The sequence below is a fragment of the Canis aureus genome, chromosome 18 (genome assembly GCF_053574225.1).
Source record: "Canis aureus isolate CA01 chromosome 18, VMU_Caureus_v.1.0, whole genome shotgun sequence".
Classification (NCBI taxonomy): domain Eukaryota; kingdom Metazoa; phylum Chordata; class Mammalia; order Carnivora; family Canidae; genus Canis; species Canis aureus.
In genome coordinates, this window is record NC_135628.1 from 33,182,163 (window position 1) to 33,200,278 (window position 18,116).

The 18,116-nt window shown below is 35.5% G+C and overlaps 1 long non-coding RNA gene across 11 annotated transcripts in view; it reads right to left on the bottom strand.

The window, feature by feature from the left end:
- The window catches only part of LOC144288827 (uncharacterized), a 369,517-nt gene that overhangs the window by 14,914 nt on the left and 336,487 nt on the right, over nucleotides 1–18,116 (bottom strand). For 8 of the 11 annotated variants that reach the window (XR_013356829.1, XR_013356831.1, XR_013356821.1 and 5 more), the window contains 4 exons: nucleotides 17,444–17,582; nucleotides 10,936–10,989; nucleotides 8,698–8,780; nucleotides 7,489–7,659 (listed from right to left, as the gene is read on the bottom strand). This is a non-coding gene — a long non-coding RNA (uncharacterized LOC144288827). Of the gene's footprint in view, nucleotides 1–7,488; nucleotides 7,660–8,697; nucleotides 8,781–10,935; nucleotides 10,990–17,443; nucleotides 17,583–18,116 lie in introns of those variants that run through there. The other 3 variants (XR_013356825.1, XR_013356822.1, XR_013356826.1) reach the window with 3 other exon arrangements.

Sequence of the window (18,116 nt, forward strand, 5' to 3'; positions counted from 1 at the left end):
TTAAACTAAGTGTATGGGAAGAATGCCCAACTGAACTAGTTGAAGAAAGGCTGGAATCATCCCTTAGATCATCCATATCTGGAGCTCTTATCTTCCGTGACCACAGATGATCGGGAAGAGAGCCTTAGAGGTGGCCCAGTCTGCTTTCTGTAAAGCCAGTGTTAAGAGGCCAGGTCCATCAAATTCTTTCCCCAGTCCAACTTTGAAGCAGAAAATTTAAACAATTAGTGGGAACTGAAGATGTAAAGATAAGCAGATCAAGCCCTCAGAGACAGAAGCTTTGTTGGGTCCTGAAACAACTGATGTCATGAATAGGTATGAGCTATGAGTTGCAAAAAAGCTATGAGAACAGAGAACAAGATATCCCCTTCTTAGCTACAAACCCCACTGTGCCTGGGAGAATGGAGACCAGGAGATTAGCTACAGCTATATGTCCCCAGTCTCTTGGTTCCTAACTCCACTTCTAGTTTTGGGACTTTGGTGCCTGTTGCCCCTTGAGGTCTTATTCCTTGGATCCCACAAAACCTGGTTTATCTTTGTTTACCACCACAGCATTGGCATCCTTATATAAACTGTTTGTCCTGGACCTTCTATTGTATTCAATACTGCAACAAATTGTCACTAATACAAAAATATTATGCACAAAGGATAGTTCATCAGATGCTTAGAATAAACAAGTAAAATGATGATCACTGATTGGGAATTCATGAAATTAGTAGATTCAGGGATTAATTTAAGAAAGTAAAAAGGGAAACTATTAATATGCTTCTTGAAGCTATTGAACATCTGTTTATTGAGTTACCTTGATTGTACTCATTCACTTTACACTAAAAATAATTAAGTGTTGAAAACTAGAAAGCAGGGCAGTTGACTATTTACAGCACAAAGGGACAGGGATATGTTTAATTTTGGCCACTGATGTTTTGCTGTGATCACTGAAAGAAGCTCACAAGTATCATCCAATTTTATGTTTGGAATCCGGGGGAAAGAGATTTTTGCCAGGGAGATTCCATAACTGAAAACTTCAGCAAAATGATCTGCAGTTGGCCACCCCATCTTTCCTTGTTTCTTTTTTCCAGAAAAATAGTGATATTTTTGCTAACACAATTTTTTAAAGTATATCTGATACAGAAAGATAGAAAAAGTGCTGTTTCTTCTTCCTAATTAAAAAAAAAAGAAAGAAACTCAATATGCTATGGTTGAGGAGGAGAAAAGCTCTTAATTAAAATTCTCTTTTCCCTTGGCAAAAGTAATGAAGATTTAGAAAGTTAGACTCTAAACCCTGGTAACATGGGAGGCCAAAAAATTTAAGAAGATAAAGCAGAAAATATAACAAGGATATTTTGTAAGGCAATTTTATTAAATGCTGAAAGATTGTCAAAATAAATCTTCCTACGTTGGATTATGATAAGCTGTTGAATAGGGTTACAAAACAAAGTTTTCCAACCTTAAATCCATCACCAATCTTCTCTTAAGGATGCTAACTGTACTCTGGCAGCATAAAAATGGGCTTTTCCACTGCCCAGAGGATGCAACTGCCAGACCCTTCTGCTGAACTCACCATTAAGTGGCCTGAACAGCTGCAATGCAAAATCAGAGATGCCTCTGTGCTCGCGTTTGTCACAATCCATTCACCAAAGAAGCAACAGATTCCACAAAAAGTGTAAATTTACTAAGGGAAGATGGGAAATACCATGATCATGTACTTAAAAAGAAAAAAAAAATGTCTCCATCAAGCAGTAATCTCAACTCAGTTAGAAAATGACCTTCCATTTATTGAAAAGATCAAGGTTACAAATCATAAATCATTTCTAGTGTACGTGTACTCCTTGCACTTCTACTTGATTCTCTTTCATCCTGTTCTTCTTTCCTCCCATTTTGGAGAAAGTTTTCTTCCCTCCTTATTTATAAGATTAGTCTTGACATATTCTTACACTCTTTTCATCCATTGCTTTCTTTTCATTCATTTCCTCATTTATAATCCTCAAAAGTCTCCCCGGTAGAGGCTTCCTCCCTCAGTTTTGAAAAGCACCAGCCCTAATAAAAGATGCTCACTGACATAAGTGAGCAATGTTCTCTGAAGCTATAGACTGGGTTCACTAGAAATGCATCTCTGGATGATCAGTTTCATGAAATCATCAGACTGAGCACTTACAGTGTCTGTACTGGTATTTCTGGTTTTTCTTATTCACCAGTCAAGGAAATACAGGATCTGTTTTACAAAGGTGAATTAACATGACAGTAAACAAGATGGACAACTCATGTTTGCATTTTCTTTTAAGTAAGCACCACCTTGGAGACTAGGACTAGTAAAAGTGTGGCTTTAGAGTTTAGAGCACAGTGAGCAAGAAGGAAAAGAAGAAAGAGGGCTGAAAGCACAAGGAGAGAAAGACAGAGAAAGAGGCATTGGGAGAAGAAGGTAAATAAAAGAATGGGCACTACTGACTAAATTTAAAGTAAATACAATTGACCAGACCTACATGAGGAACAGCAGAAAGGAGAAGGAGCAACAAACAAAGAAATGGAAGAAAACTTAAAATCAATGCAGGAAATCAGAAGCATAAATTAATAGTGAAATACATAATAAATACATAGTAATAAAGTACTCTTGAAACAGAGGAACTTAACTTTCTGAGGTTATACATCCTTATATATAGAATATTCAAATTCTGGCAATCAGATTTCTGTGTTATTAACCAACAACCTCATACCACAAAAAGCAAGGGGATTAAGAAAATAGAAAAGATTAAGTTTCCAGATACAAGAGTCAATTTGCCTCTATTCAAACTCCTGGTCTTAGGCACTTGATAAAACTGTCCACAATTCTAAGTGCTTCAGTTTCCCCTTTTTAGTGACTGACAAGCCTCCATCTGTAGACACAAGACTAAATCCTGTTAGAAAACCAAACCAGACAATTCCCTGGAAATAAAGATGGAAATCAAGTTAGTATCTAGGAAGCTAATGATAAAAGTTTTTCTTCATTTTTTTTTATTTTTTTTATTTTTTTATTGGTGTTCAATTTACTAACATACAGAATAACACCCAGTGCCCGTCACCCATTCACTCCCACCCCCCGCTCTCCTCCCCTTCTACCACCCCTAGTTCGTTTCCCAGAGTTAGCAGTCTTTACGTTCTGTCTCCCTTTCTGATATTTCCCACACATTCCTTCTCCCTTCCCTTATTTTCCCTTTCACTATTATTTATATTCCCCAAATGAATGAGAACATATAATGTTTGTCCTTCTCCGACTGACTTACTTCACTCAGCATAATACCCTCCAGTTCCATCCACGTTGAAGCAAATGGTGGGTATTTGTCATTTCTAATAGCTGAGTAATATTCCATTGTATACATAAACCACATCTTCTTTATCCATTCATCTTTCGTTGGACACCGAGGCTCCTTCCACAGTTTGGCTATCGTGGCCATTGCTGCTATAAACATCGGGGTGCAGGTGTCCCGGCGTTTCATTGCATTTGTATCTTTGGGGTAAATCCCCAACAGTGCAATTGCTGGGTCGTAGGGCAGGTATATTTTTAACTGTTTGAGGAACCTCCACACAGTTTTCCAGAGTGGCTGCACCAGTTCACATTCCCACCAACAGTGTAAGAGGGTTCCCTTTTCTCCACATCCTCTCCAACATTTGTTGTTTCCTGCCTTGTTAATTTTCCCCATTCTCACTGGTGTGAGGTGGTATCTCATTGTAGTTTTGATTTGTATTTCCCTGATGGCAAGTGATGCAGAGCATTTTCTCATGTGCATGTTGGCCATGTCTATGTCTTCCTCTGTGAGATTTCTGTTCATGTCTTTTGCCCATTTCATGATTGGATTGTTTGTTTCTTTGGTGTTGAGTTTAATAAGTTCTTTATAGATCTTGGAAACTAGCCCTTTATCTGATATGTCATTTGCAAATATCTTCTCCCATTCTGTAGGTTGTCTTTGAGTTTTGTTGACTGTATCCTTTGCTGTGCAAAAGCTTCTTATCTTGATGAAGTCCCAATAGTTCATTTTTGCTTTTGTTTCTTTTGCCTTCGTGGATGTATCTTGCAAGAAGTTACTATGGCCGAGTTCAAAAAGGGTGTTGCCTGTGTTCTCCTCTAGGATTTTGATGGAATCTTGTCTCACATTTAGATCTTTCATCCATTTTGAGACTGAAGAAAGAGAAATTAAGGAGTCAATCCCATTTACAATTGCACCCAAAAGCATAAGATACCTAGGAATAAACCTCACCAAAGATGTAAAGGATCTATACCCTCAAAACTATAGAACACTTCTGAAAGAAATTGAGGAAGACACAAAGAGATGGAAAAATATTCCATGCTCATGGATTGGAAGAATTAATATTGTGAAAATGTCAATGTTACCCAGGGCAATATACACGTTTAATGCAATCCCTATCAAAATACCATGGACTTTCTTCAGAGAGTTAGAACAAATTATTTTAAGATTTGTGTGGAATCAGAAAAGACCCCAAATAGCCAGGGGAATTTTAAAAAAGAAAACCATATCTGGGGGCATCACAATGCCAGATTTCAGGTTGTACTACAAAGCTGTGGTCATCAAGACAGTGTGGTACTGGCACAAAAACAGACACATAGATCAGTGGAACAGAATAGAGAACCCAGAAGTGGACCCTGAACTTTATGGGCAACTAATATTCGATAAAGGAGGAAAGACTATCCATTGGAAGAAAGACAGTCTCTTCAATAAATGGTGCTGGGAAAATTGGACATCCACATGCAGAAGAATGAAACTAGACCACTCTCTTTCACCATACACAAAGTTTTTCTTCATTTTTAAGGAGCCGCACTTGAGTTTTATTAAACTCTGGACAGGTGTAAGAGAGAGATGTTATGATGGTTGAGGCCACTGCAAACTTGGTGAATAATTTCCATGATATGCTCGTATATACTCACTAAGTGACAGAAGAATCCAACAGGTGCGATGTCTTTATGAATATTAAGGGATGCATTAGAATCTTGGATATCATTTCAGAGGTAATTGATGTGATAATTGAAGTAACATCTATATTTATGCAAGCACGATTGTAAAGAAATTAAGAAACACATAAACTATCCTTTCTTTCTTCAAAGAATTAAATTATTATTATTATTATTATTATTATTATTATTATTATTATTTGGAAAAGACTGAGAATTGCCTACAAGCCAATTATCTGAACCAATCCTAGGGAGGCCCAGACTTGGACACAGAAACAGTATGACTACCCACCACATCCTCTGCTACTGTTGCACTAGATTAGTTAATTGTTAGGCAAGGTTTTATTAGTGTTACCCAATGACAGTCTCACTGGAATTCATATGAGAAACAATAACCTGAAATTGTAGCAAAATTGCGTCTTAGCTGTGAGGTACCTTCTTTTATCTATTATCTTGAGTAGAGAATGAATATCATCATTAAAAATTCTTTGCTTTTGTTTTAGCTTTTCTCTCATTATTGTATTCTCTCACATTTTTTTCTTCACAAATTAGATTACACATCACCAAACTTGATGAGAGCTTTCAATTTTTCTTCAGATATTACTCCAGATGACTTCTGATATATAAAATACAATGGAGCTGACTATATGGACTAGCTGAGAGTCCCCTGCAAGACCACATTACTATATACAAATATTAATGTAAACCCCTTCCAGTGTTCACACTCAAGGTCAGACTTCAGAGATTATTTATTTCCTCTAGCATCAGACAACTCTACTGATTAAACCTACTAAGTACACATGGTATTTTGAATGCTCAGCAGCACCTCTATAAAATAATCCATCTTCCAATCAACATCTAGGATCCATGTTTCATCTTGGAAAAATTAGAATAAAAAACTTCCTAACAAAATTAAATATAGGAAACCGTCCAATGAACACAGTTGCAAGACTGTACACATTAGGTGTCCCTTGCTTCTCATCTAGATATCTGTTCTTCAGTGTCCCCCTCCTTATCTTTCCCAGATGTTTGCTAGCTAACTCTCAGTTAGGTTTCACAATGAGGGACCCTGGAGGTAAGAATGGAGGAGCTATTCTTTGCTCTGCTTTCCCCAGCTCTCGCAGCAGGAGCAACAGCAATGGAGAAGTACAGTGTATACTGGGCAATTGTGGGTCTAGCAACAACTAGGTGAAGGGTGGCTTTAGAAGTAGAATTCTTGGTTCAGCAACATCAGGAGGCTGTTTGCATTTAGTAACAACAATAAAACTCTGAGAGCAACAATAAAAGCAACAACAGCACTTCTACAGGATGAGTAGTAAGTGTGAGTTTATGAGTTTAATCCCAGAAGTAGTCTTGGCTTCCTTCTCTTTGGCTAACACCCTCTTCTATATGCTTCTCAGTGGCCCCTTTTTGGCTGTTCAAGTCCCCCAACCACACCTCCCATTTACTTCTCCAGAGCTTTTGTCATGTTTGGAACCAATTTCTAGTCTTAAATCTCTGGTTTCTTATTTTCTAACAAGACATTGCCTGTACATCAATTACAAAAGAGACCACATTTGAAGGATTGGCATTCATATGTCTAAAAATCACTACGGATATTACCATAAAAATAACATTATGCACAAGTTTTAGTTCCCAGATTATCCTGCCAAAATCAATTTATTCCATGTTTGAAAGCATTACATAAGCATATGTAAGATCCCGTCATTGTTCCCATACACATCCCAAGTAAAAACAACTCTGCTAGAGGAAACTAGTCAGAGCTTTTGCTTCTCTAATCTTTATAGTGGGATAAAAAATATATCTGTTAGCTAATTCTCTTTTCTTTGCTTGTTTCCGTCTTTCTGTGCATATTTACTATTGAAGATACAATGGGAAATGAAACCATGTCTCACCTACCTGCTTCTTGCATCTCTGTCAAGGAGGCAAAAAATTAAACAATTATTTAGTTACAGAACATTGCAATTGCAATGTCAAAGCATGAATTTCATTTTAATATAAATGTGAAGCTTTCAAATTGTTCTAAACCAGAGAGTATTTTTATCTTGAGTCTTAGGAAGATGCGAACTAAGATGAGATACTGTATTTTTTAGTTTGAAGAGTCAGATCTTGATGAGGATCACTGTAATTAGGGATGCCTCCAACCCCAGTCCTTGCTGAATCTCTATTACCTCCAGGACAAGGAGCTCTTCAGTGAGGAGGCAGCTAGGAGATAATACTTGGCAGGAGTTGGGGATCATGGGACTAAAATCTCCATGGAGCCAGATGAATGAACTTGGAAGGTGGAGTTGTGAAGCAGTGTAGATTTCCACCATTTTTAGTTCTAGTTGGCTTCCTTGGTTGTCCAACTTTCTTTCTTTCTTCTTTCTTTCTTTCTTTCTTTCTTTCTTTCTTTCTTTCTTTCTTTCTTTCTTTTTTCTTTCTTTCTTTCTTTCTTTCTTTCTTTCTTTCTTTCTTTCTTTCTTTCTTTCTTTCTTTCTTTCTTTCTTTCTTTCTTTCTTTCTTTCTTTCTTTCTTTCTTTCTTTCTTTCTTTCTTTCTTTCTTTCTCTTTCTTTTTCTTTTCTCATGTTCCCAAGATTTGCGAAGTTCCTCTTCCTTACCACCATATGTTACTCCTAACTGGAGGGGTTCATTTCACCCCAGCCTGCCTCCACAACAAAAGAGAATGATCATGCATTTCCATTTCACATTGTTCTGTGAACTTTTTATAGCTAATGAGCTACAAGGAAAATGACATGGAGCAAGAGTGAGTATTTCTGTGCTTCCTCTTTTTTCATCATTAAGAAAAATCAACTTAGGGGATAAAAGTTAAAAAAATAAATTTAATTTATATCTTAGAAAAAATTTGTGCTGAGATGATAACAAATCTGAGAAAGCTACTGAAACAATAGTTGGCAGAAACCTTGGGGAAGCAGAACAGCTTGTGGGCTGCTACCAGCGCCTTTCCTGCACAATGGGAAACATTAGGAAATCATACCTCATCTGAATGAACACAGAAAAAAAAAGATATTTCTTCTGCCTGGACAGAACTGAAAACATGCACAGCCCTTTCCAGTCAACACCCAACCCCCTCCTGACTCCACTGCATGAGGAACCTACAGGCAGCCATGATTAGGGAAGATGAAGTGAACTTAGCCAGGCCCTGGAAGCTAGCCACCCATGGTACACTTCACTTTAGCAGACATTCTGGAAAGGCCAAGAAAAAAGACATATGACTGTGACCTACAATGAGACTTACCAACCCCTGACAAGTAGCAAATGGAATTTCATGCAAGCACTTGGTGGGTGGATCATGACAGTAGGAAATTCAGCAAGAAATAGGCTCCAGATACCAGGGTGCTCTGGAGAGGGACTAAGACCCCCAAATACCAGCTAGCACTCTGCTTTACCACCAAGAATAGAAGCCTGCCTCAGAGGTGCCATGTGGTACTTGGTAGGTCATTAAGACAACATTCAGCCAGAGAGGAACTAGCCAGAGCACTTTGATCAGACAAATGAGCAAATTCACAACTATCCCAGATGTAGGTTACTGAGCCCCACTGGGTGGAATTTAAGTTTTATAGCTGTTTCTGGCTTACAAGTAGGTTTGGTTCTAGGGATCAGAAAAAGCTTAAGTGATGATTTAGTTGTTCCTGGCAGAGGTAAAGAAAACCAGGTAAGAGTTAACATTCACAAAGTGTTAATATTTTCCACCACACTCTGGCAATTCAATCCTTCAACAGCTGACTTGGGAGAGAGGTATACCCAAGAGTGGTACCTGAGATCATGAATGTGGACCATGAAGTGGAGAGGACAGCCCCGGGAAGCAGCAGGCATAAATAAGGAAGAACAGGTGGTAACCTGAAGCAACAGCACAGAGGTGAAAGAACAGTCAACAAGAGGTGAACATATCAAGTCGGAGTACCTACAGTATTATTTCTGCAGACAAACCCAGCATCTGTTCACAACACAAGAGACACCAGGTCTGGTGCACTTCTTAATGATATGTACTTTTATTTATAGTCTGAGGGTTTTTGCTTGTTTTTTTTTTTTCAAAGTAGCTGGAGGTAATAGGCATTTTGCTGGCAGTCCCAATTTCCAAATTATTGCTATCAAAAAAAGGAAAAGTTAAGCATATACACAGGATCCTATATCTTGATTAATGAACTCAACATACAGTAACAGTGTCGGTATTGCCACACACCAAAACAAAACACCACTATTTTCTAATATTGGCTTTTTGTCCTGAAACTACGAGACATATAAAAGAACTACTGAGGGCACCTGTGTGGCTTAGTGGTCGAGCAACTTCCTTTAGCTCAGGTCATGATTCTGGGGTCCTGGGACTGAGTCCCGTATCAGGCTCCCCACAGGGAGGCTGCTTCTCCTTCTGCCTATGTCTCTGCCTCTCTCTTTCTCTCTTTCTCTCTCTCTCTTTCTCTCTCTGTCTCACATGAATAAATAGGTAAAATATTTTAAAATATAAATAAATAAATAAATAAATAAATAAATAAATAAATAGCTACCAAAGACTAACTTGAAAAAACATGTTTTTTCTGCTGGTCCAGTAGCAGTACCAGTTTTCATATCATGGAGTTCTCTTGCAGAAGAAAGCAAGATATTGCCAGTCAGAGTGGAAAAAAAATTATTTCATGTTGCTTTAATGTAGGAGATAACTGAGTTATCTTTTTTTAATCAAGGTTAAGTTTTTATATCTTCAATTACTTCTAAACAGCAACTAAAACAACAAAAATACACAGAACACAGATAACTTAGTGATGGTATCAATCCCAAATACTGGTGTAGTGTATTTTAATTTATCTCATTAGAAACACATGAAAGAAAAAAAAAAAAAGAAACACATGAAAGCAACAAATAATAACAGGCAAACAAATAAAAATATTGACTTGAGGTTTCACCATAATGCACCTGTTATGTAGGTTATTTGAGATCTAAGTCACCGTAAGGAACGTATTAAAAGAACTACCTAAGATTCTTCACGTGCATATTACTTTATTAAATTAAATGTTGTCCCTAAACCCAAATTTTCATGGAAGTTAGCTGATCTGACACTTGGTGATCTCAGAAAACCTAGAAAAAGGCCTGCATGCATGCATTCATCCATTCATTCCTTCTTTTGTTTACTAAGTAAAACTCTAAGTTCTCCAACAGCCATTAGCCATCCCTCATCATTGAGGAAGAAAATCAGGGTGTAAAATATCTTAGATATTGCTATTTATATGCAATAGAGTCTAATAGAGGAGAAAGGGAGAAGTGGACATGAGTACACACACAGAGCTCATAAGGCTGTATGGAAATAAATGGTTTCTGTGAAAGAGATGGTGGTTTCCTATAAACATATTGCCTATAGATGACTGTGAAGTTGAGCATCAAATACTAATGGGCAGCAGAGAAGTAAATAAAGGACATTGGCATAAATATCATTGGCATATGATTCTTGAACTTCTAACCCGTCATCAAATTGCATTCCAGAAGTAAATATTTTTCAAAAACAAACCTTAGTCGCTTAAAACAGCTGATTCCTGGATCCTTCGAATTCTCTTGCTTTGCAGTTATGCATAATAAGGCATTTGTTTATGAATTGCAAATGACCTGATTTTCAACTCTGGAAATGTGGCAGTTCATTACCACCCCTCCCTTCACCACAAATCCATGGAAAATCTGAATAAAGGAAAGTGTAGTACTGAGAGAGGTGGAAGGTCACTGAAAGAAAACAGAGTATTGAAATCAAGTTATGGATATACATAAACTTGATAAGTGACAGATGTGGATGGAAGACATAGAGACTAAATGTTTTTTTAACAAATTACATCAATATAGAAAAAAATCAGATCTCTATTTCAAAACATTTGCAAAAAAATAAATTCCAGACAGATTAAAAATCAGGCTGTGAAAAACAAAGCATTAAATTTAAAAATAAGATACACAAAAATAATTTTGAAAGCTTTTAAATTGGTTACATTTGTCTTTAAAAGTTCAGCATAACAAAACTCACCATACACAAAATTAAGCACAGCCACTGATGGGAGATGTCCACAATGCACATGCCCTGCAAAGCATTAACATATAAGCCAAAAAAAAAAAAAAAAACCTTAAAAATTAGTAAAAGATAAAAGTGGATTTTTATATTAGGCAAAATGTTAAAAACAGGCTGTTTGCAAAAGAGGAAATCCAAAAGACCAATAAACACATAATAAAATATTCTACTTTACTGGTAATCATGGACATGCAAATTGAAATAAATATAAGATACCACTTCATATCTCATTAGCAAGAAACTTTAGAAGTCTAACAACATCCAGGGCTGGTAAGGATGAAAGGCAATGAGATCTCTGACTTTCTGTCTTTAGATTTTAAAGAACAAAGTGTTTTTAATGGGGAGATGTCAGTGAAAGAATATAAATTTTCAGTTCTAAGATGAATAAATTCTGAGGATCTAAAATACAAATGGTGAATATAGTTAATAATAAGGTGTTATATATTTGAAATTTGCTGAGAGTAAACATTAAACCTTCTCACCACCAAAAAAAATAGAAAGATTTCACTATGTATGTGAGGTGATAGATATACCAATTATCTTGATTGTAGTAATCATTTCACAATGCATATGTATATCAAATCATCACATTGTATAGTAAATATGCAAAATTACATTTATCAATTATTCCTCAATAAAGCTGGGGAAAAATCTATAGCTTCAAATAGCAGTGTTTCAATAATAGTAATGAGATAATTCTAGGGGATCCCTGGGTGGCTCAGCGGTTGAGCACCTGCCTTCGGCCCAGGGCGCGATCCTGGAGTCCTGTGATCAAGTCCCATGTTGGGCTCCCCACAGGGAGCTTGCTTCTCTCTCTGCCTATGTCTCTGCTTCTGTGTGTGTGTGTGTGTGTGTGTGTGTGTGTGTGTGTCTCATGAATAAGTAAAATCTTAAAAAGAAAGAAAATAATTCTACCTCTAGGTATAAATCCTAAGAGCAGAAAAACTCACGCAGGGACAAGCACAAGGATATTTACTGAGACTTTTTTTTTTCTGAGACTTTTTAATAGCAATAGTAACAACAACAAAATGACAGAACCTGAAATAAAAGTGAAGACTAGATGATAAATGGTGGTGTAGTTGTAGACTAGGATGGTATGCTGAACTATTCCACTGAATAAAGGACATTGAATAACTAGATCTGCATCTATCAACCTGAGTATTTCTTGAAAAAAAAAAAGAAAAAGATCAAGCAGGTTAATAAAGATGCAAATTACACTTATGTAAACAGCAAAAACATGACAACAATAAAATATATTGCCATGGTACATATATTTAATAAATTATGAAACCATGCTGAAAAAAGTATAGCTATCAGTTCAAGACTGTTGTTACCTGGGAGAAAATAAAGTAACAAGAGAGGGCCAATTACCTTGGCTTTGTCTATAACATTTTCTTTAAAATTATAAAATAAGCAAATACGACAAAATTATATTATTCATCAAAGCTAGAGAAAATGAAAATGTGTTATAGTCTTCTCTGTACTTTTTTTTAGGTATCTGGAATATTTTATAATGAAAAAGTGAAATAATTTTAAAAAATATTAACAAAGAATATGACCAAGTAAAAGAAGGATCAAACAGATCAGTGACACTTTACACTACATTGTGTAAATTTACCCTTTCTAAAGCTGAAGTGTTCCACCAAGAAGCCTCATAAGTTGTTTTACCTGAGTTAATCAGAGAGCATTTAGCTTTACCTAGTCCCCCCCCATGTAAATTAAAGCACAATTTTAAAACCACACTAATCACAAAGCTTTTTAAAAAGAGTCTTCAGCACAACCATTTGTGCATTTATGCTAAATCTTTGAAAATAACCTTTATTCTTCTCCTGACAATATATTATTTTATTCTTTCTAAAAAATATAATAGCTCTGGGGTGCCTGGGTGGCTCAGAGGGTTAAGTAGCCAACTCCTGATTTCGGCTCAGGTCATTATCTCAGGGTCCTGGGATGGAGCCCCACATTGAGGTTTGTGCTCAGCAGGAGTCTGCTTGAGGATTCTCTTTCCCTCTGCCCATCCCCCTCCCTCTGTTCTTACTCTCTCTTTAAAATAAATAAATAAATCTTTAAAAAAATATATATAGTAGCTCTGAACCTTTGTCTAGTATCATCTCATTAAACTACTTTTATGTTTGTCAGGACTGTAACTTCAGCTTTACTCATATAACTTTTATTGTCATTGTGTATTTCTTTAATCAACTTTGTTTAGGGACAATTAGCATAGAATAAATGCATATAGGGACGTCTGGGTGGCTCAGAAGTCTGCCTTCAGCTCAGGGCGTGATCCCAGGATTCAGGATCAAGTCCCACATTGGGCGCCTTACGGAACCTGCTATGTCTCTGTCTCTCATAAATAAATAAATAAAATATTTCAAAAAACTTTTTAAAAAATTTAAACAAAGAATAAATGCATATATTTTAAGCATATATTTTAGAATATAATGACTATGTAACTATAACCATAATCAAGATATAAAACTTTTTAGTACTTCCCAAAATTCTGTGCTTCTTTTGCAGTTAATTACTCTGCCATACTCGCACCCTAGCAGCCCCAGACAACAGCTGGTCTATTTCATGACAATATATTAGATTTGTTTTACCTTGAGTTTTATATGATAGACTCAAACAGTATATACAACTTTGTGTTGACCATCTTATGCACATCATGCTTCATTCATGTTGTACATACCAGTGGTTTGCTCCTTTCTTTTTGAATAGTATTCCATTGATAAATATATTACAATTGTTCAAGTGACATTAATATTTTGAGGTTATTTCAAGTTTGGGGATATTATGAATAAAGTTCCTATGAACATTCATTATCAAGGGTCTGTGTACTTATATGCTTTTATTATTTTTTAGTAACTATCTAATGATGAAGCTATTGGGTCATAGGTAGGTATATGTTTATGTCTATAAGAATTGTTGTGGCATCCCTAGGCAACTAACACATTCAGCATGCCTTTTTCCTGGTTAATAACTATAATAAACTACATAACTGCAATAAAGCTGTGTAGATGCTAACATTTAGCAAGATAGAGATAGTGTAACCAAGAACTCTGTACTATTCCTCTCTTCCTTTCACATTTTTTCAGAAGGAAAATTAAAAAACAATGCTAGGTATGTTTGCTTTTGTTATTATTATTATTGTTATCATTTCTGCTCTTCCCAATAATTTTTTTTTACTGGTGCAATCTCTCTTCTCTCTTTTTTATCAACATGGTGAAAGTATTAGTGAAAGGAGTAAAGGATTTTCAAGCAGAGCAGAAACAGGATTAGATTTGAGATTTATTCTTAAGGATCAATTTAGGTATGGCTTGGAAGCTGGATAGGTGTTAAGCTAGAGTAATAAAGACAAGGTAAGTAGTAAAAAACAAAGACTGCTCGAACTAAGTGAGAGTGGAGAAGTTAGTTTCTTTAGTCATCCTTACATCCAATGCAAACCAAAACAATTCAATATATTAGATATTAGTTTGTTGATGCTTTTCTAAGATTTTAGTCATTTATTTAAAAACTATACTTGGGTTTAAAGTAAAATTCTAACTAATGTAAATAAACCAGAGAGGCTATAATGGTTAAATCTGTTGAAACAAGTGTTCTGTTTTTTTTTTTTTTTTAAATCCTGCCTAATCGGTTTCATGTGTATATGTAAGATTATTATTATCATTTAAAGAAAATCTCGGCAGTGAAAAAAAGTTAATCACATAATATAATTATAACTAACAAAATTGTCTCATGATTTGAGGAATTTTCCAGTACAGAGTAAATGTTATTTCATCTTATTTTTTCCTCTTTATTAAAAAATAATAATAATATTCACATGTTCTTTCGTAGAGTGAAAATGACACTCACTCTTTAAATAATTACTAGTCCTATAAAATTAACTTAATCTCATATTTAGTAAAATGTAAAGTAGAACAGTCATAATTTTCCTTGCCTGGTTTTACCCAGGATGAGACCCAGAGTCAACATGTTGAAAGTGCTAGAAAGGAGAATAACCACAGAGAAGGTAAATGTGGCATTTCTGCCATAAAGTTTGCAAAGACTAACAATGTTTTTGGCCTATATTTCTGTTTAAAATAGCTCAATACATTGGAATAATTTCACTTCTCAAAAGTTCCAGTGCAATAGAAGTTCTGGTTGATCTCTGGTCCCTAAAGAACAATTTAGGAACTCTTTCACTCTAGAATTGATTCAATTTCTATTCTATACTTATTTTCAAAGCCCCCCTTTCTCCAGAGTTTTTAAGAAAGTTAGGAGAAAAACTGTATCATTATTTTTCAAACCAAGGCATTTTTGAAAAGTGGAAGAAATATTATTAATTATTTCCCAGGACTATAGGCAAAAAATCTGGACTATGCAAAGCAAACTAGAACATATAGTGAACCTAAGTATGTAGGTTTTCCTACTGAGTTTTGAGCTGTCAAACATCACGTTTGATACTGTTCCTAGGCTCCTCTACAAAAGGCAGCAACAGTTCTGAATATTTTCTAAAAATTTCAATGAGGTATCAACCCATTAAATCAAATTGAAACAAAATAAGTAAAAAAAGATAGTCGTGTATATTTATCTAAACAAAAACACCTATGTATATATGCATATTATGTACAGGTGTATATACTTATCTGTATCTCAATGTATCATCTAGCTGGCTCAGGGTCACATAGTGGAAAGCGGTGAGAGTCAGAGGTGGGATCAGAGCCCTGGACCTCTGGTTTCATCTCTGCTACATTATTGCTTTTTACTTTTTGTGGCTTAGTATATTTTTTATTTACTAAAGTGGTGAAAATACCTATTTCCCTGTGTCACAGGGTTTTTCCAAAATTAAATTGAAACAAGCATTGAGAAAAGGAGTTTAAAACAGCTTCAGTTACTCTACATACACTACAATGATTCTAATTTAAAAATTCTGAAGTTGTGTATTGAATAGAATGGTTATCCAATCCATAAAACCCTAGGTTTCAGGCCCAGGTGAGGATCTGCATGGCAGCCTTATTTGAATGATGGAAACTCTTGAGCCCAAAATTCTTGGAAAAACACACACACAAACCTGAAATCCCCAGAATTCCTTAAAATTACAAGTTCATTTTAAAATGCATTATTAGACAAAAGACATTTACTAAATTATTTGCAAATATTTCAGGATCACAAATGTACAATTAAATAATATCAAAAATGTCTTTGAATGAACATTTTAACTCTACTCCAAGAAATAATAGCACAGATGTTAATAACCTTGTTCTTTTCCTTGCTATAAGGATTCTTATGAGGAAAAAACAGAAACAAAACAGAATTTTTAAATAAGTACCTTAAAGTCAGGCTTAGTTTCAGAATATTATTCTCATTTGTGTCCTGCATTATTTCAGATTAAGAATAATTGTATGTGTTTATACTCTGAGTACCAGGAAGTTCAGAAACAAATTTGATTTATTAGTATATATTTGTGTTAATAATATATTTTGCTCTCTTTCTGTAATCTTTATTTATAACCTTTACTTTCTCCTTTAAATAACTGAATTCTATTAAAAAATATTTTGCCTATTGGACACCTGGGTGGCTCAGTTGTTTAGTGCCTGTCTTCGGCCCAGGGCGTGATCCTGAATTCCTGGGATCGAGTCCCATATTGGGCACCCTGCATGGAGTCTGCTACTTCCTCTGTCTCTGCCTCTGTCTCTATCTCTATCTCTGTGTCTCTCATGAATAAATACAATATTTTTTAAAAAGTTTTCCTTTTTTGTTAGGTTGCTGCCTGTAATTTTGGAAAGAAAAAGGTGAAAAACTAAATTGCCAATATGTTAAAACCCAAATTGTTCAGCAACAAAAATACTGGTATTCCAAATTAACAGTATTATACTTACCAAGCATTTCAATAAATAAAATTTCTCCAAAATTCCTTTTGAGTGTTATTTTTAAAGTGCTATTTTGGTCTTCCATCACTATGGTTACCAAAATGATCAAAACCACAAGAGTATATTTCAATTTGATGCTCATTTTCTTTCCAATCATTGTGACTCTCTCCTTGGCACAGAACTCCCATTGATTGCATAAGCTGCTTTATGTTTGGAAGAACCATGGGGCTATTGAAGAGAGGATAAACATCCATTCTATTTAACCCCTGTTTTTACGGTTCCTTTAGTAAATGTTAGCTTTCTAAAAGCAAAAGAAGCCCCAAACAGGGTAAAAAAAAAAAAAAAAAAAAAAAAAAAAGGCAAAACAAAGCACTGCATTACTTGAGATCTCACTATGTCCTCTCTCAATTGGCCTTTAGAATAGTTTAAGATTTTTCAAACACTGTCCCCATCCATGCAATTGTCTTTTATAAGATTTTAGACTTTAAGACTATATTTGATAGCCAAAGGAAGAATCAAGTCATTTACCAAAATGGGCAAGTTGTGTATGTGTGGGTGTTTGAATCTCCAGAAATGAGTAGACTTAGGTGGATCCACGTAAAATTATATACCCTCACCTGAACCAAAGATCCACACGTTAAATAAGTTGTCATCAGCCTGAGCTCAATGTTAAGGCGATAATTATTAATATCAAAATGTCTTCTTTCAATATTTCATCAGGGGATTCCCAAGCAGAAGCTGTTGAAGAGATCATGCCTGTATACAAAATTAAGAAAATTAAAGCAACTCCTTAGATAATTTTAAGAACTTTGTTCTATGCTTCTTTTAAATTCCTTTACTTACTAGATGTATCTATTTCTAGGACAATGGTTGCTAACTCAGGGTACTGTTGTCTGGAAATATGTTGCTCATGCCAAGTGGGGATGGGGTGGCAGGAGTAGTTGCTACTGGCATCTAGTGGACTTCCTACCTAGTAACTTCCTAGTAACTAGAGACAGAGGCAAAAAAGCATGGAATCCTTTTCAGTTTGGAGATGCTTTGTCCCAGAGCACGCAGGAGTAACCTATTTCCATCCTGAATTCCATCAGCCACCTTCTATGTGCATTCAGTCACGCCCAAAAGTCCACCAGTCTTGTTTACTGTACAATGTGATATAAAATTCCAATGCCCCTTTTGAAAATTTAACAGAAGGCCATTAGGCCCAATGCCTTCTTTTATATTTAGATCACTACTAGTTGCTAAGATTTCTTACTTATGATAGAAAAATACAACAAATTAACATAGTCAAGT